This window comes from Chiloscyllium punctatum, unplaced genomic scaffold (genome assembly GCF_047496795.1).
Source record: "Chiloscyllium punctatum isolate Juve2018m unplaced genomic scaffold, sChiPun1.3 scaffold_1665, whole genome shotgun sequence".
NCBI lineage: Eukaryota > Metazoa > Chordata > Chondrichthyes > Orectolobiformes > Hemiscylliidae > Chiloscyllium > Chiloscyllium punctatum.
The window spans coordinates 7,501-18,195 of record NW_027311399.1 but is presented as its reverse complement, the minus strand read 5'-3'; positions in this window follow the sequence as shown (position 1 = coordinate 18,195).

Genomic DNA, 10,695 nt, shown 5'->3' with positions numbered 1-10,695 from the left:
TCTAAGTTTTTCTGGTTACTCACTTCTTCTTTTTAAACATTTTTCTAAGTTTTTCTGGTTACTCACTTCTTCTTTTGAAACATTTTTCTAAGTTTTTCTGGTTACTGATTTCTTCTTTTTAAACATTTTTCTAAGTTTTTCTGGTTACTGATTTCTTCTTTTTAAACATTTTTCGCAGTTTGTCTGGTTACTGATTTCTTCTTTTTAAACATTTTTCGCCGTTTTTCTGGTTACTGATTTCTTCTTTTTAAACATTTTTCTAAGTTTTTCTGGTTACTCACTTCTTCTTTTTAAACATTTTTCTAAGTTTTTCTGGTTACTGATTTCTTCTTTTTAAACATTTTTCGCAGTTTTTCTGGTTACTGATTTCTTCTTTTTAAACATTTTTCTAAGTTTTTCTGGTTACTGATTTCTTCTTTTTAAACATTTTTCTAAGTTTTTCTGGTTACTCACTTCTTCTTTTTAAACATTTTTCTAAGTTTTCCTGGTTACTGATTTCTTCTTTTTAAACATTTTTCGCAGTTTGTCTGGTTACTGATTTCTTCTTTTTAAACATTTTTCGCAGTTTTTCTGGTTACTGATTTCTTCTTTTTAAACATTTTTCTAAGTTTTTCTGGTTACTGATTTCTTCTTTTTAAACATTTTTCTAAGTTTTTCTGGTTACTGATTTCTTCTTTTTAAACATTTTTCTAAGTTTTTCTGGTTACTCACTTCTTCTTTTTAAACATTTTTCTAAGTTTTTCTGGTTACTCACTTCTTCTTTTGAAACATTTTTCTAAGTTTTTCTGGTTACTGATTTCTTCTTTTTAAACATTTTTCGCAGTTTGTCTGGTTACTGATTTCTTCTTTTTAAACATTTTTCGCCGTTTTTCTGGTTACTGATTTCTTCTTTTTAAACATTTTTCTAAGTTTTTCTGGTTACTCACTTCTTCTTTTTAAACATTTTTCTAAGTTTTTCTGGTTACTGATTTCTTCTTTTTAAACATTTTTCGCAGTTTTTCTGGTTACTGATTTCTTCTTTTTAAACATTTTTCTAAGTTTTTCTGGTTACTGATTTCTTCTTTTTAAACATTTTTCTAAGTTTTTCTGGTTACTCACTTCTTCTTTTTAAACATTTTTCTAAGTTTTCCTGGTTACTGATTTCTTCTTTTTAAACATTTTTCGCAGTTTGTCTGGTTACTGATTTCTTCTTTTTAAACATTTTTCGCAGTTTTTCTGGTTACTGATTTCTTCTTTTTAAACATTTTTCTAAGTTTTTCTGGTTACTGATTTCTTCTTTTTAAACATTTTTCTAAGTTTTTCTGGTTACTCACTTCTTCTTTTTAAACATTTTTCTAAGTTTTTCTGGTTACTCACTTCTTCTTTTGAAACATTTTTCTAAGTTTTTCTGGTTACTGATTTCTTCTTTTTAAACATTTTTCGCAGTTTGTCTGGTTACTGATTTCTTCTTTTTAAACATTTTTCGCCGTTTTTCTGGTTACTGATTTCTTCTTTTTAAACATTTTTCTAAGTTTTTCTGGTTACTCACTTCTTCTTTTTAAACATTTTTCTAAGTTTTTCTGGTTACTGATTTCTTCTTTTTAAACATTTTTCGCAGTTTTTCTGGTTACTGATTTCTTCTTTTTAAACATTTTTCTAAGTTTTTCTGGTTACTGATTTCTTCTTTTTAAACATTTTTCTAAGTTTTTCTGGTTACTGACTTCTTCTTTTTAAACATTTTTCTAAGTTTTCCTGGTTACTGATTTCTTCTTTTTAAACATTTTTCGCAGTTTGTCTGGTTACTGATTTCTTCTTTTTAAACATTTTTCGCAGTTTTTCTGGTTACTGATTTCTTCTTTTTAAACATTTTTCTAAGTTTTTCTGGTTACTGATTTCTTCTTTTTAAACATTTTTCTAAGTTTTTCTGGTTACTCACTTCTTCTTTTTAAACATTTTTCTAAGTTTTTCTGGTTACTCACTTCTTCTTTTGAAACATTTTTCTAAGTTTTTCTGGTTACTGATTTCTTCTTTTTAAACATTTTTCTAAGTTTTTCTGGTTACTGATTTCTTCTTTTTAAACATTTTTCGCAGTTTGTCTGGTTACTGATTTCTTCTTTTTAAACATTTTTCGCCGTTTTTCTGGTTACTGATTTCTTCTTTTTAAACATTTTTCTAAGTTTTTCTGGTTACTCACTTCTTCTTTTTAAACATTTTTCTAAGTTTTTCTGGTTACTGATTTCTTCTTTTTAAACATTTTTCGCAGTTTTTCTGGTTACTGATTTCTTCTTTTTAAACATTTTTCTAAGTTTTTCTGGTTACTGATTTCTTCTTTTTAAACATTTTTCTAAGTTTTTCTGGTTACTCACTTCTTCTTTTTAAACATTTTTCTAAGTTTTCCTGGTTACTGATTTCTTCTTTTTAAACATTTTTCGCAGTTTGTCTGGTTACTGATTTCTTCTTTTTAAACATTTTTCGCAGTTTTTCTGGTTACTGATTTCTTCTTTTTAAACATTTTTCTAAGTTTTTCTGGTTACTCACTTCTTCTTTTATAACATTTTTCTAAGTTTTCCTGGTTACTGATTTCTTCTTTTTAAACATTTTTCTAAGTTTTCCTGGTTACTGATTTCTTCTTTTTAAACATTTTTCTAAGTTTTTCTGGTTACTCATTTCTTCTTTTTAAACATTTTTCGCAGTTTTTCTGGTTACTGATTTCTTCTTTTTAAACATTTTCCTAAGTTTTCCTGGTTACTGATTTCTTCTTTTTAAACATTTTTCTAAGTTTTCCTGGTTACTCATTTCTTCTTTTTGATCATTTTTCTAAGTTTTCCTGGTTACTGATTTCTTCGTTTTGAACATTTTTCTAAGTTTTCCTGGTTACTCACTTCTTCTTTTCAAACATTTTTCTTCGTTTTTCTGTTTACTCATTTAGCACTTTCAGGCACTTTCCGATCATTTCCTCGTTCCCGATTTCACCCTTTAAAACGCTTTCGGGCATTTCCCTAAGTTTTGCGGTTCACTCGTTTGGGACTCACTGACACCTTCTCTAGCTTCCCTGCTCACTTTTTTCGTACTGTTGAGAAAATTCGAACCCTTTCCTTAACTATGCCGGTTACTGACTTCACCGCTTCAGACCCTTGTCCCCGTAATGAAAGATACCATTTCCCACCGTGGGAAATGCACGAAAATCGGACTGAACACGGGGGAGGCTCCCCCCTCGAAGGCGAGACCGTCGGCAGAACCGCCGGGTCAAACCCGGCTGAGCTACCCGGCTTACAAGTCTCAAAGTCGGTATGAGCAGTCACGTCCACCCCCATTCCCTTTTGGACCACTTCCCACGGTTCCAAATGCATGAAAATCGGCCTGTACACGGGGGAGGCACCCGCCTCGAAGACGAGACCGTCGGCAGAACCGCCGGGTCAAACCCGGCTGAGCTACCCGGCTCGGAAGCGCCAAAGTCGGGTTGAGCAGTCACATTCACTCCCATCCCCTTTTGGGCAACTTCCCACGGTTGGAAATGCATGGAAATCGGACTGAACACGGGGGAGGCTCCCCCCTCGAAGGCGAGACCGTCGGCAGAACCGCCGGATCAAACCCGGCTGAGCTACCCGGCTTACAAGTCTCAAAGTCGGTATGAGCAGACACGTCCACCCCCATTCCCTTTTGGACCACTTCCCACGGTTCGAAATGCATGAAAATCGGCCTGTATACGGGGGAGGCACCCGCCTCGAAGACGAGACCGTCGGCAGAACCGCCGGGTCAAACCCGGCTGAGCTACCCGGCTCGGAAGCGCCAAAGTCGGGTTGAGCAGTCACATTCACTCCCATCCCCTTTTGGGCAACTTCCCACGGTTGGAAATGCATGGAAATCGGACTGAACACGGGGGAGGCTCCCCCCTCGAAGGCGAGACCGTCGGCAGAACCGCCGGATCAAACCCGGCTGAGCTACCCGGCTTACAAGTCTCAAAGTCGGTATGAGCAGACACGTCCACCCCCATTCCCTTTTGGACCACTTTCCACGGTTCGAAATGCATGAAAATCGGCCTGTATACGGGGGAGGCACCCGCCTCGAAGACGAGACCGTCGGCAGAACCGCCGGGTCAAACCCGGCCGGGCTACCCGGGTTACAAGTCTCAAAGCCGGGTTGGGCAGTCACGTTCACCCCCATTCCCTTTTGGATCACTTCCCACGGTTCGAAATGCACGAAAACCGGCCTGTACACGGGGGAGGGTCCGCCCTCGAAGGCGAGACCGTCGGCAGAACCGCCGGGTCAAACCTGGCTGAGCTACCCGGCTTACAAGTCTCAAAGTCGGGTTGAGCAGTCACGTTCACTCCCATCGACTTTTAGACCACTTCCCACGGTTCGAAATGCACGAAAATCGGCCTGTACACGGGGGAGGCACCCGCCTCGAAGACGAGACCGTCGGCAGAACCGCCGGGTCAAACCCGGCCGAGCTACCCGGCTTAAAAGTCTCAAAGTCGGTATGAGCAGTCACATTCACCCCCATTCCCTTTTGGACCACTTCCCACGGTTGGAAATGCATGAAAATCGGCCTGGACACGGGGGAGGCTCCCCCCTCGATGACGAGACCGTCGGCAGAACCGCCGGAACAAACCCGGCTGAGCTACCCGGCTTACAAGTCTCAAAGTCGGTATGAGCAGACACGTCCACCCCCATTCCCTTTTGGACCACTTCCCACCGTTGGAAATGCACGAAAATCGGCCTGTACACGGGGGAGGCACCGGCCTCGAAGACGAGACCGTCGGCAGAACCGCCGGGTCAAACCCGGCTGAGCTACCCGGCTTACAAGTCTCAAAGTCGGGTTGAGCAGTCACATTCACTCCCATCGACTTTTGGGCAACTTCCCACGGTTCGAAATGCACAAGATTCGGCCTGAACACGGGGGACGCTCCCCCCTCGAAGGCGAGACCGTCGGCAGACCCGCCGGGTCAAACCCGGCTGAGCTACCCGGCTCGGAAGCGCCAAAGTCGGTATGAGCAGTCACGTTCACTCCCATCCCCTTTTGGACCGCTTCCCACGGTACGAAATGCATGAAAATCGGCCTGTACACGGGGGAGGCACCCGCCTCGAAGACGAGACCGTCGGCAGAACCGCCGGGTCAAACCCGGCTGAGCTACCCGGCTTACAAGTCTCAAAGTCGGGTTGAGCAGTCACATTCACTCCCATCGACTTTTGGGCAACTTCCCACGGTTCGAAATGCACAAAATTCGGCCTGAACACGGGGGACGCTCCCCCCTCGAAGGCGAGACCGTCGGCAGAACCGCCGGGTCAAACCCGGCTGAGCTACCCGGCTTAAAAGTCTCAAAGTCGGTATGAGCAGTCACATTCACCCCCATTCCCTTTTGGACCACTTCCCACGGTTGGAAATGCATGAAAATCGGCCTGGACACGGGGGAGGCTCCCCCCTCGATGACGAGACCGTCGGCAGAACCGCCGGAACAAACCCGGCTGAGCTACCCGGCTTACAAGTCTCAAAGTCGGTATGAGCAGACACGTCCACCCCCATTCCCTTTTGGACCACTTCCCACCGTTGGAAATGCACGAAAATCGGCCTGTACACGGGGGAGGCACCGGCCTCGAAGACGAGACCGTCGGCAGAACCGCCGGATCAAACCCGGCCGAGCTACCCGGGTTAGAAGCCTCAGAGTCGGGTTGAGCAGTCACGTCCACCCCCATTCCCTTTTGGACCACTTCCCACGGTTCGAAATGCACGAAAATCGGCCTGTACACGGGGGAGGGAGCCGCCTCGAAGACGAGACCGTCGGCAGAACCGCCGGTTCAAACCCGGCTGAGCTACCAGGCTCGGAAGCGCCAAAGTCGGGTTGAGCAGTCACATTCACTCCCATCCCCTTTTGGGCAACTTCCCACCGTTGCAAATGCATGAAAATCGGCCTGTACACGGGGGAGGGAGCCGCCTCGAAGACGAGACCGTCGGCAGAACCGCCGGATCAAACCCGGCTGAGCTACCAGGCTCGGAAGCGCCAAAGTCGGTATGAGCAGTCACATTCACTCCCATCCCCTTTTGGGCCACTTCCCACGGTTCGAAATGCACGAAAATCGGACTGAACACGGGGGAGGCTCCCCCCTCCAAAACGAGACCATCGGCAGAATCGACGGGTCAAACCCGGCCGAGCTACCCGGGTTAGAAGCCTCAAAGTCGGGTTGAGCAGTCACGTCCACCCCCATCCCCTTTTGGACCACTTCCCACGGTTCGAAATGCACGAAAATCGGCCTGTACACGGGGGAGGCACCCGCCTCGAAGACGAGACCGTCGGCAGACCCGCCGGATCAAACCCGGCCGAGCTACACGGCTTACAAGTCTCAATGTCGGTATGAGCAGTCACGTCCACCCCTATTCCCTTTTGGACCACTTCCCACGGTACGAAATGCATGAAAATCGGCCTGTACACGGGGGAGGCACCCGCCTCGAAGACGAGACCGTCGGCAGAACCGCCGGGTCAAACCCGGCTGAGCTACCCGGCTCGGAAGCGCCAAAGTCGGGTTGAGCAGTCACATTCACTCCCATCGACTTTTGGGCAACTTCCCACGGTTCGAAATGCACAAAATTCGGCCTGAACACGGGGGACGCTCCCCCCTCGAAGGCGAGACCGTCGGCAGAACCGCCGGGTCAAACCCGGCTGAGCTACCCGGGTCGGAAGCGCCAAGGTCGGTATGAGCAGTCACATTCACTCCCATCCCCTTTTGGACCGCTTCCCACGGTTTGAAATGCACGAAAATCGGCCTGTACACGGGGGAGGCTCCGCCCTCGAAGGCGAGACCGACGGCAGAACCGCCGGGTCAAACCCGGCCGGGCTACCCGGGTTAGAAGCCTCAGAGTCGGGTTGAGCAGTCACATTCACCCCCATCCCCTTTTGAACCTCTTCCCACCGTTGGAAATGCACGAAAATCGGCCTGTACACGGGGGAGGCGCCCCTCTCGAAGGCGAGACCGACGGCAGAACCGCCGGGTCAAACCCGGCCGAGCTACCCGGGTTAGAAGCCTCAGAGTCGGGTTGAGCAGTCACATTCACCCCCATTCCCTTTTGGACCACTTCCCACGGTACGAAATGCATGAAAATCGGCCTGTACACGGGGGAGGCACCCGCCTCGAAGACGAGACCGTCGGCAGAACCGCCGGGTCAAACCCGGCTGAGCTACCCGGGTCGGAAGCGCCAAGGTCGGTATGAGCAGTCACATTCACTCCCATCCCCTTTTGGACCGCTTCCCACGGTTTGAAATGCACGAAAATCGGCCTGTACACGGGGGAGGCTCCGCCCTCGAAGGCGAGACCGACGGCAGAACCGCCGGGTCAAACCCGGCCGGGCTACCCGGGTTAGAAGCCTCAGAGTCGGGTTGAGCAGTCACATTCACCCCCATCCCCTTTTGAACCTCTTCCCACCGTTGGAAATGCACGAAAATCGGCCTGTACACGGGGGAGGCCCCCCTCTCGAAGACGAGACCGTCGGCAGACCCGCCGGATCAAACCCGGCCGAGCTACACGGCTTACAAGTCTCGATGTCGGTATGAGCAGTCACGTCCACCCCCATTCCCTTTTGGACCACTTCCCACGGTACGAAATGCATGAAAATCGGCCTGTACACGGGGGAGGCACCCGCCTCGAAGACGAGACCGTCGGCAGAACCGCCGGGTCAAACCCGGCTGAGCTACCCGGCTCGGAAGCGCCAAAGTCGGGTTGAGCAGTCACATTCACTCCCATCCCCTTTTGGGCCACTTCCCACGGTTCGAAATGCATGAAAATCGGCCTGTACACGGGGGACGCTCCCCCCTCGAAGGCGAGGCCGTCGGCAGAACCGCCGGGTCAAACCCGGCTGAGCTACCCGGGTTAGATGCCTCAAAGTCGGGTTGAGCAGTCACATTCACCCCCATCCCCTTTCGGCCCCCTTCCCACGGTTGGAAATGCATGAAAATCGGCCTGTACACGGTGGGCGCTCCCCCCTCGAAGGTGAGACCTTCGGCAGAACCGCCGGGTCAAATCCTGCCGAGCTACCCGCGTTAGAGGTCTCAATGTCGGCTTCAGCAGTCACATTCAATCCCATTCCCGTTTGGACCTCTTCCCGCCGATGGAAATGCACAAAATTCGGCCTGAACACGCGGGACGCTCCCCCCTCGAAGGCGAGACCGTCGCCAGAACCGCCGGGTCAAATCCGGCTGAGCTACCCGCGTTACAGGTCTCAAAGTCGGGTTGAGCAGTCACGTTCACCCCCATCCCCTTTCGGACCCCTTCCCACGGTTGGAAATGCATGAAAATCGGCCTGTACACGGTGGGCGCTCCCCCCTCGAAGGTGAGACCTTCGGCAGAACCGCCGGGTCAAATCCGGCCGAGCTACCCGCGTTAGAGGTCTCAATGTCGGCTTCAGCAGTCACATTCAATCCCATTCCCGTTTGGACCTCTTCCCGCCGATGGAAATGCACAAAATTCGGCCTGAACACGCGGGAGGCTCCCCCCTCGAAGGTGAGACCTTCGGCAGAACCGCCGGGTCAAATCCGGCCGAGCTACCCGCGTTAGAGGTCTCAATGTCGGCTTCAGCAGTCACATTCAATCCCATTCCCGTTTGGACCTCTTCCCGCCGATGGAAATGCACAAAATTCGGCCTGAACACGCGGGACGCTCCCCCCTCGAAGGCGAGACCGTCGCCAGAACCGCCGGGTCAAATCCGGCCGAGCTACCCGCGTTAGAGGTCTCAATGTCGGCTTCAGCAGTCACATTCAATCCCATTCCCTTTTGGAACACTTCCCGCCGTTAACAATGCACGATATTCGGCCTGAACACGCGGGACGCTCCCCCCTCGAAGGTGAGACCTTCGGCAGAACCGCCGGGTCAAATCCTGCCGAGCTACCCGCGTTAGAGGTCTCAATGTCGGCTTCAGCAGTCACATTCAATCCCATTCCCGTTTGGACCTCTTCCCGCCGATGGAAATGCACAAAATTCGGCCTGAACACGCGGGGCGCTCCCCCCTCGAAGGCGAGACCGTCGCCAGAACCGCCGGGTCAAATCCGGCTGAGCTACCCGCGTTACAGGTCTCAAAGTCGGCTTCAGCAGTCACATTCAATCCCATTCCCTTTTGGAACACTTCCCGCCGTTAACAATGCACGATATTCGGACTGAACACGGGGGCCGGTCCGCCCTCGAAGTCAACACCGTCCGCAGAACCGCCGGGGCAAATCCGGCTGAGCTACCCCGCCCCCGAACACTCAAAGTCCCTCTGAAGCCTTGCATTCGCCTCCTTGGAAAATTGACGTCAAACATTACCAAAATCGGGGGCACGAGCACTAAAGCTAAGTCTCACCCTTTCCCTATCCCTAACCAGGAACCGAACGCCCACCCTCAGCCTCACACCAACGCCGGTGCCACTCCAGACAGACACACCCTTCAAAACCACACCCATCCGGCCATGCAACTCAAAAAGGGTCCAAATTCAGAAACACCCCCTTCAAAAGGCACTCCATCCTCGGCCACACCACCGGGACATGCTCCCCTCGGCGATAATTAAGCCCCCACCACTATTTGAAGCCAACCGCAGCCGCAACTCGAACGGAGAAATCAGTAACCAATTCAAAAATGCGCTTGGTTACTGATTTCTACTGAGCCGAAAAAATTCTAAGTGTCGGTGGTTACTGATTTATACCAACCCGAAAATATTCTAAGTGTCGGTGGTTACTGATTTATACCAACCCGAAAAAATTCTAAGTGTCAGTGGTTACTGATTTATACCAACTCGAAAAAATTCTAAGTGTCAGTGGTTACTGATTTATACCAACCCGAAAATATTCTAAGTGTCAGTGGTTACTGATTTGTACCGACCCGAAAATATTCTAAGTGTCAGTGGTTACTGATTTATACCAACCCGAAAAAATTCTAAGTGTCAGTGGTTACTGATTTATACCAAGTCGAAAAAATTCTAAGTGTCAGTGGTTACTGATTTATACCAACCCGAAAATATTCTAAGTGTCAGTGGTTACTGATTTATACCAACTCGAAAAAATTCTAAGTGTCAGTGGTTACTGATTTATACCGACCCGAAAAAATTCTAAGTGTCAGTGGTTACTGATTTATACCAACTCGAAAATATTCTAAGTGTCGGTGGTTACTGATTTATACCAACCCGAAAAAATTCTAAGTGTCAGTGGTTACTGATTTATACCAACTCGAAAAAATTCTAAGTGTCGGTGGTTACTGATTTATACCAACTCGAAAATATTCTAAGTGTCGGTGGTTACTGATTTATACCAACCCGAAAATATTCTAAGTGTCAGTGGTTACTGATTTATACCAACTCGAAAAAATTCTAAGTGTCAGTGGTTACTGATTTATACCAACTCGAAAATATTCTAAGTGTCGGTGGTTACTGATTTATACCAACCCGAAAATATTCTAAGTGTCAGTGGTTACTGATTTATACCAACTCGAAAAAATTCTAAGTGTCAGTGGTTACTGATTTATACCAACTCGAAAATATTCTAAGTGTCGGTGGTTACTGATTTATACCAACCCGAAAATATTCTAAGTGTCAGTGGTTACTGATTTGTACCGACCCGAAAAAATTCTAAGTGTCAGTGGTTACTGATTTATACCAACCCGAAAATATTCTAAGTGTCGGTGGTTACTGATTTATACCAACCCGAAAATATTCTAAGTGTCAGTGGTTACTGATTTATACCAACTCGAAAAAATTCTAAG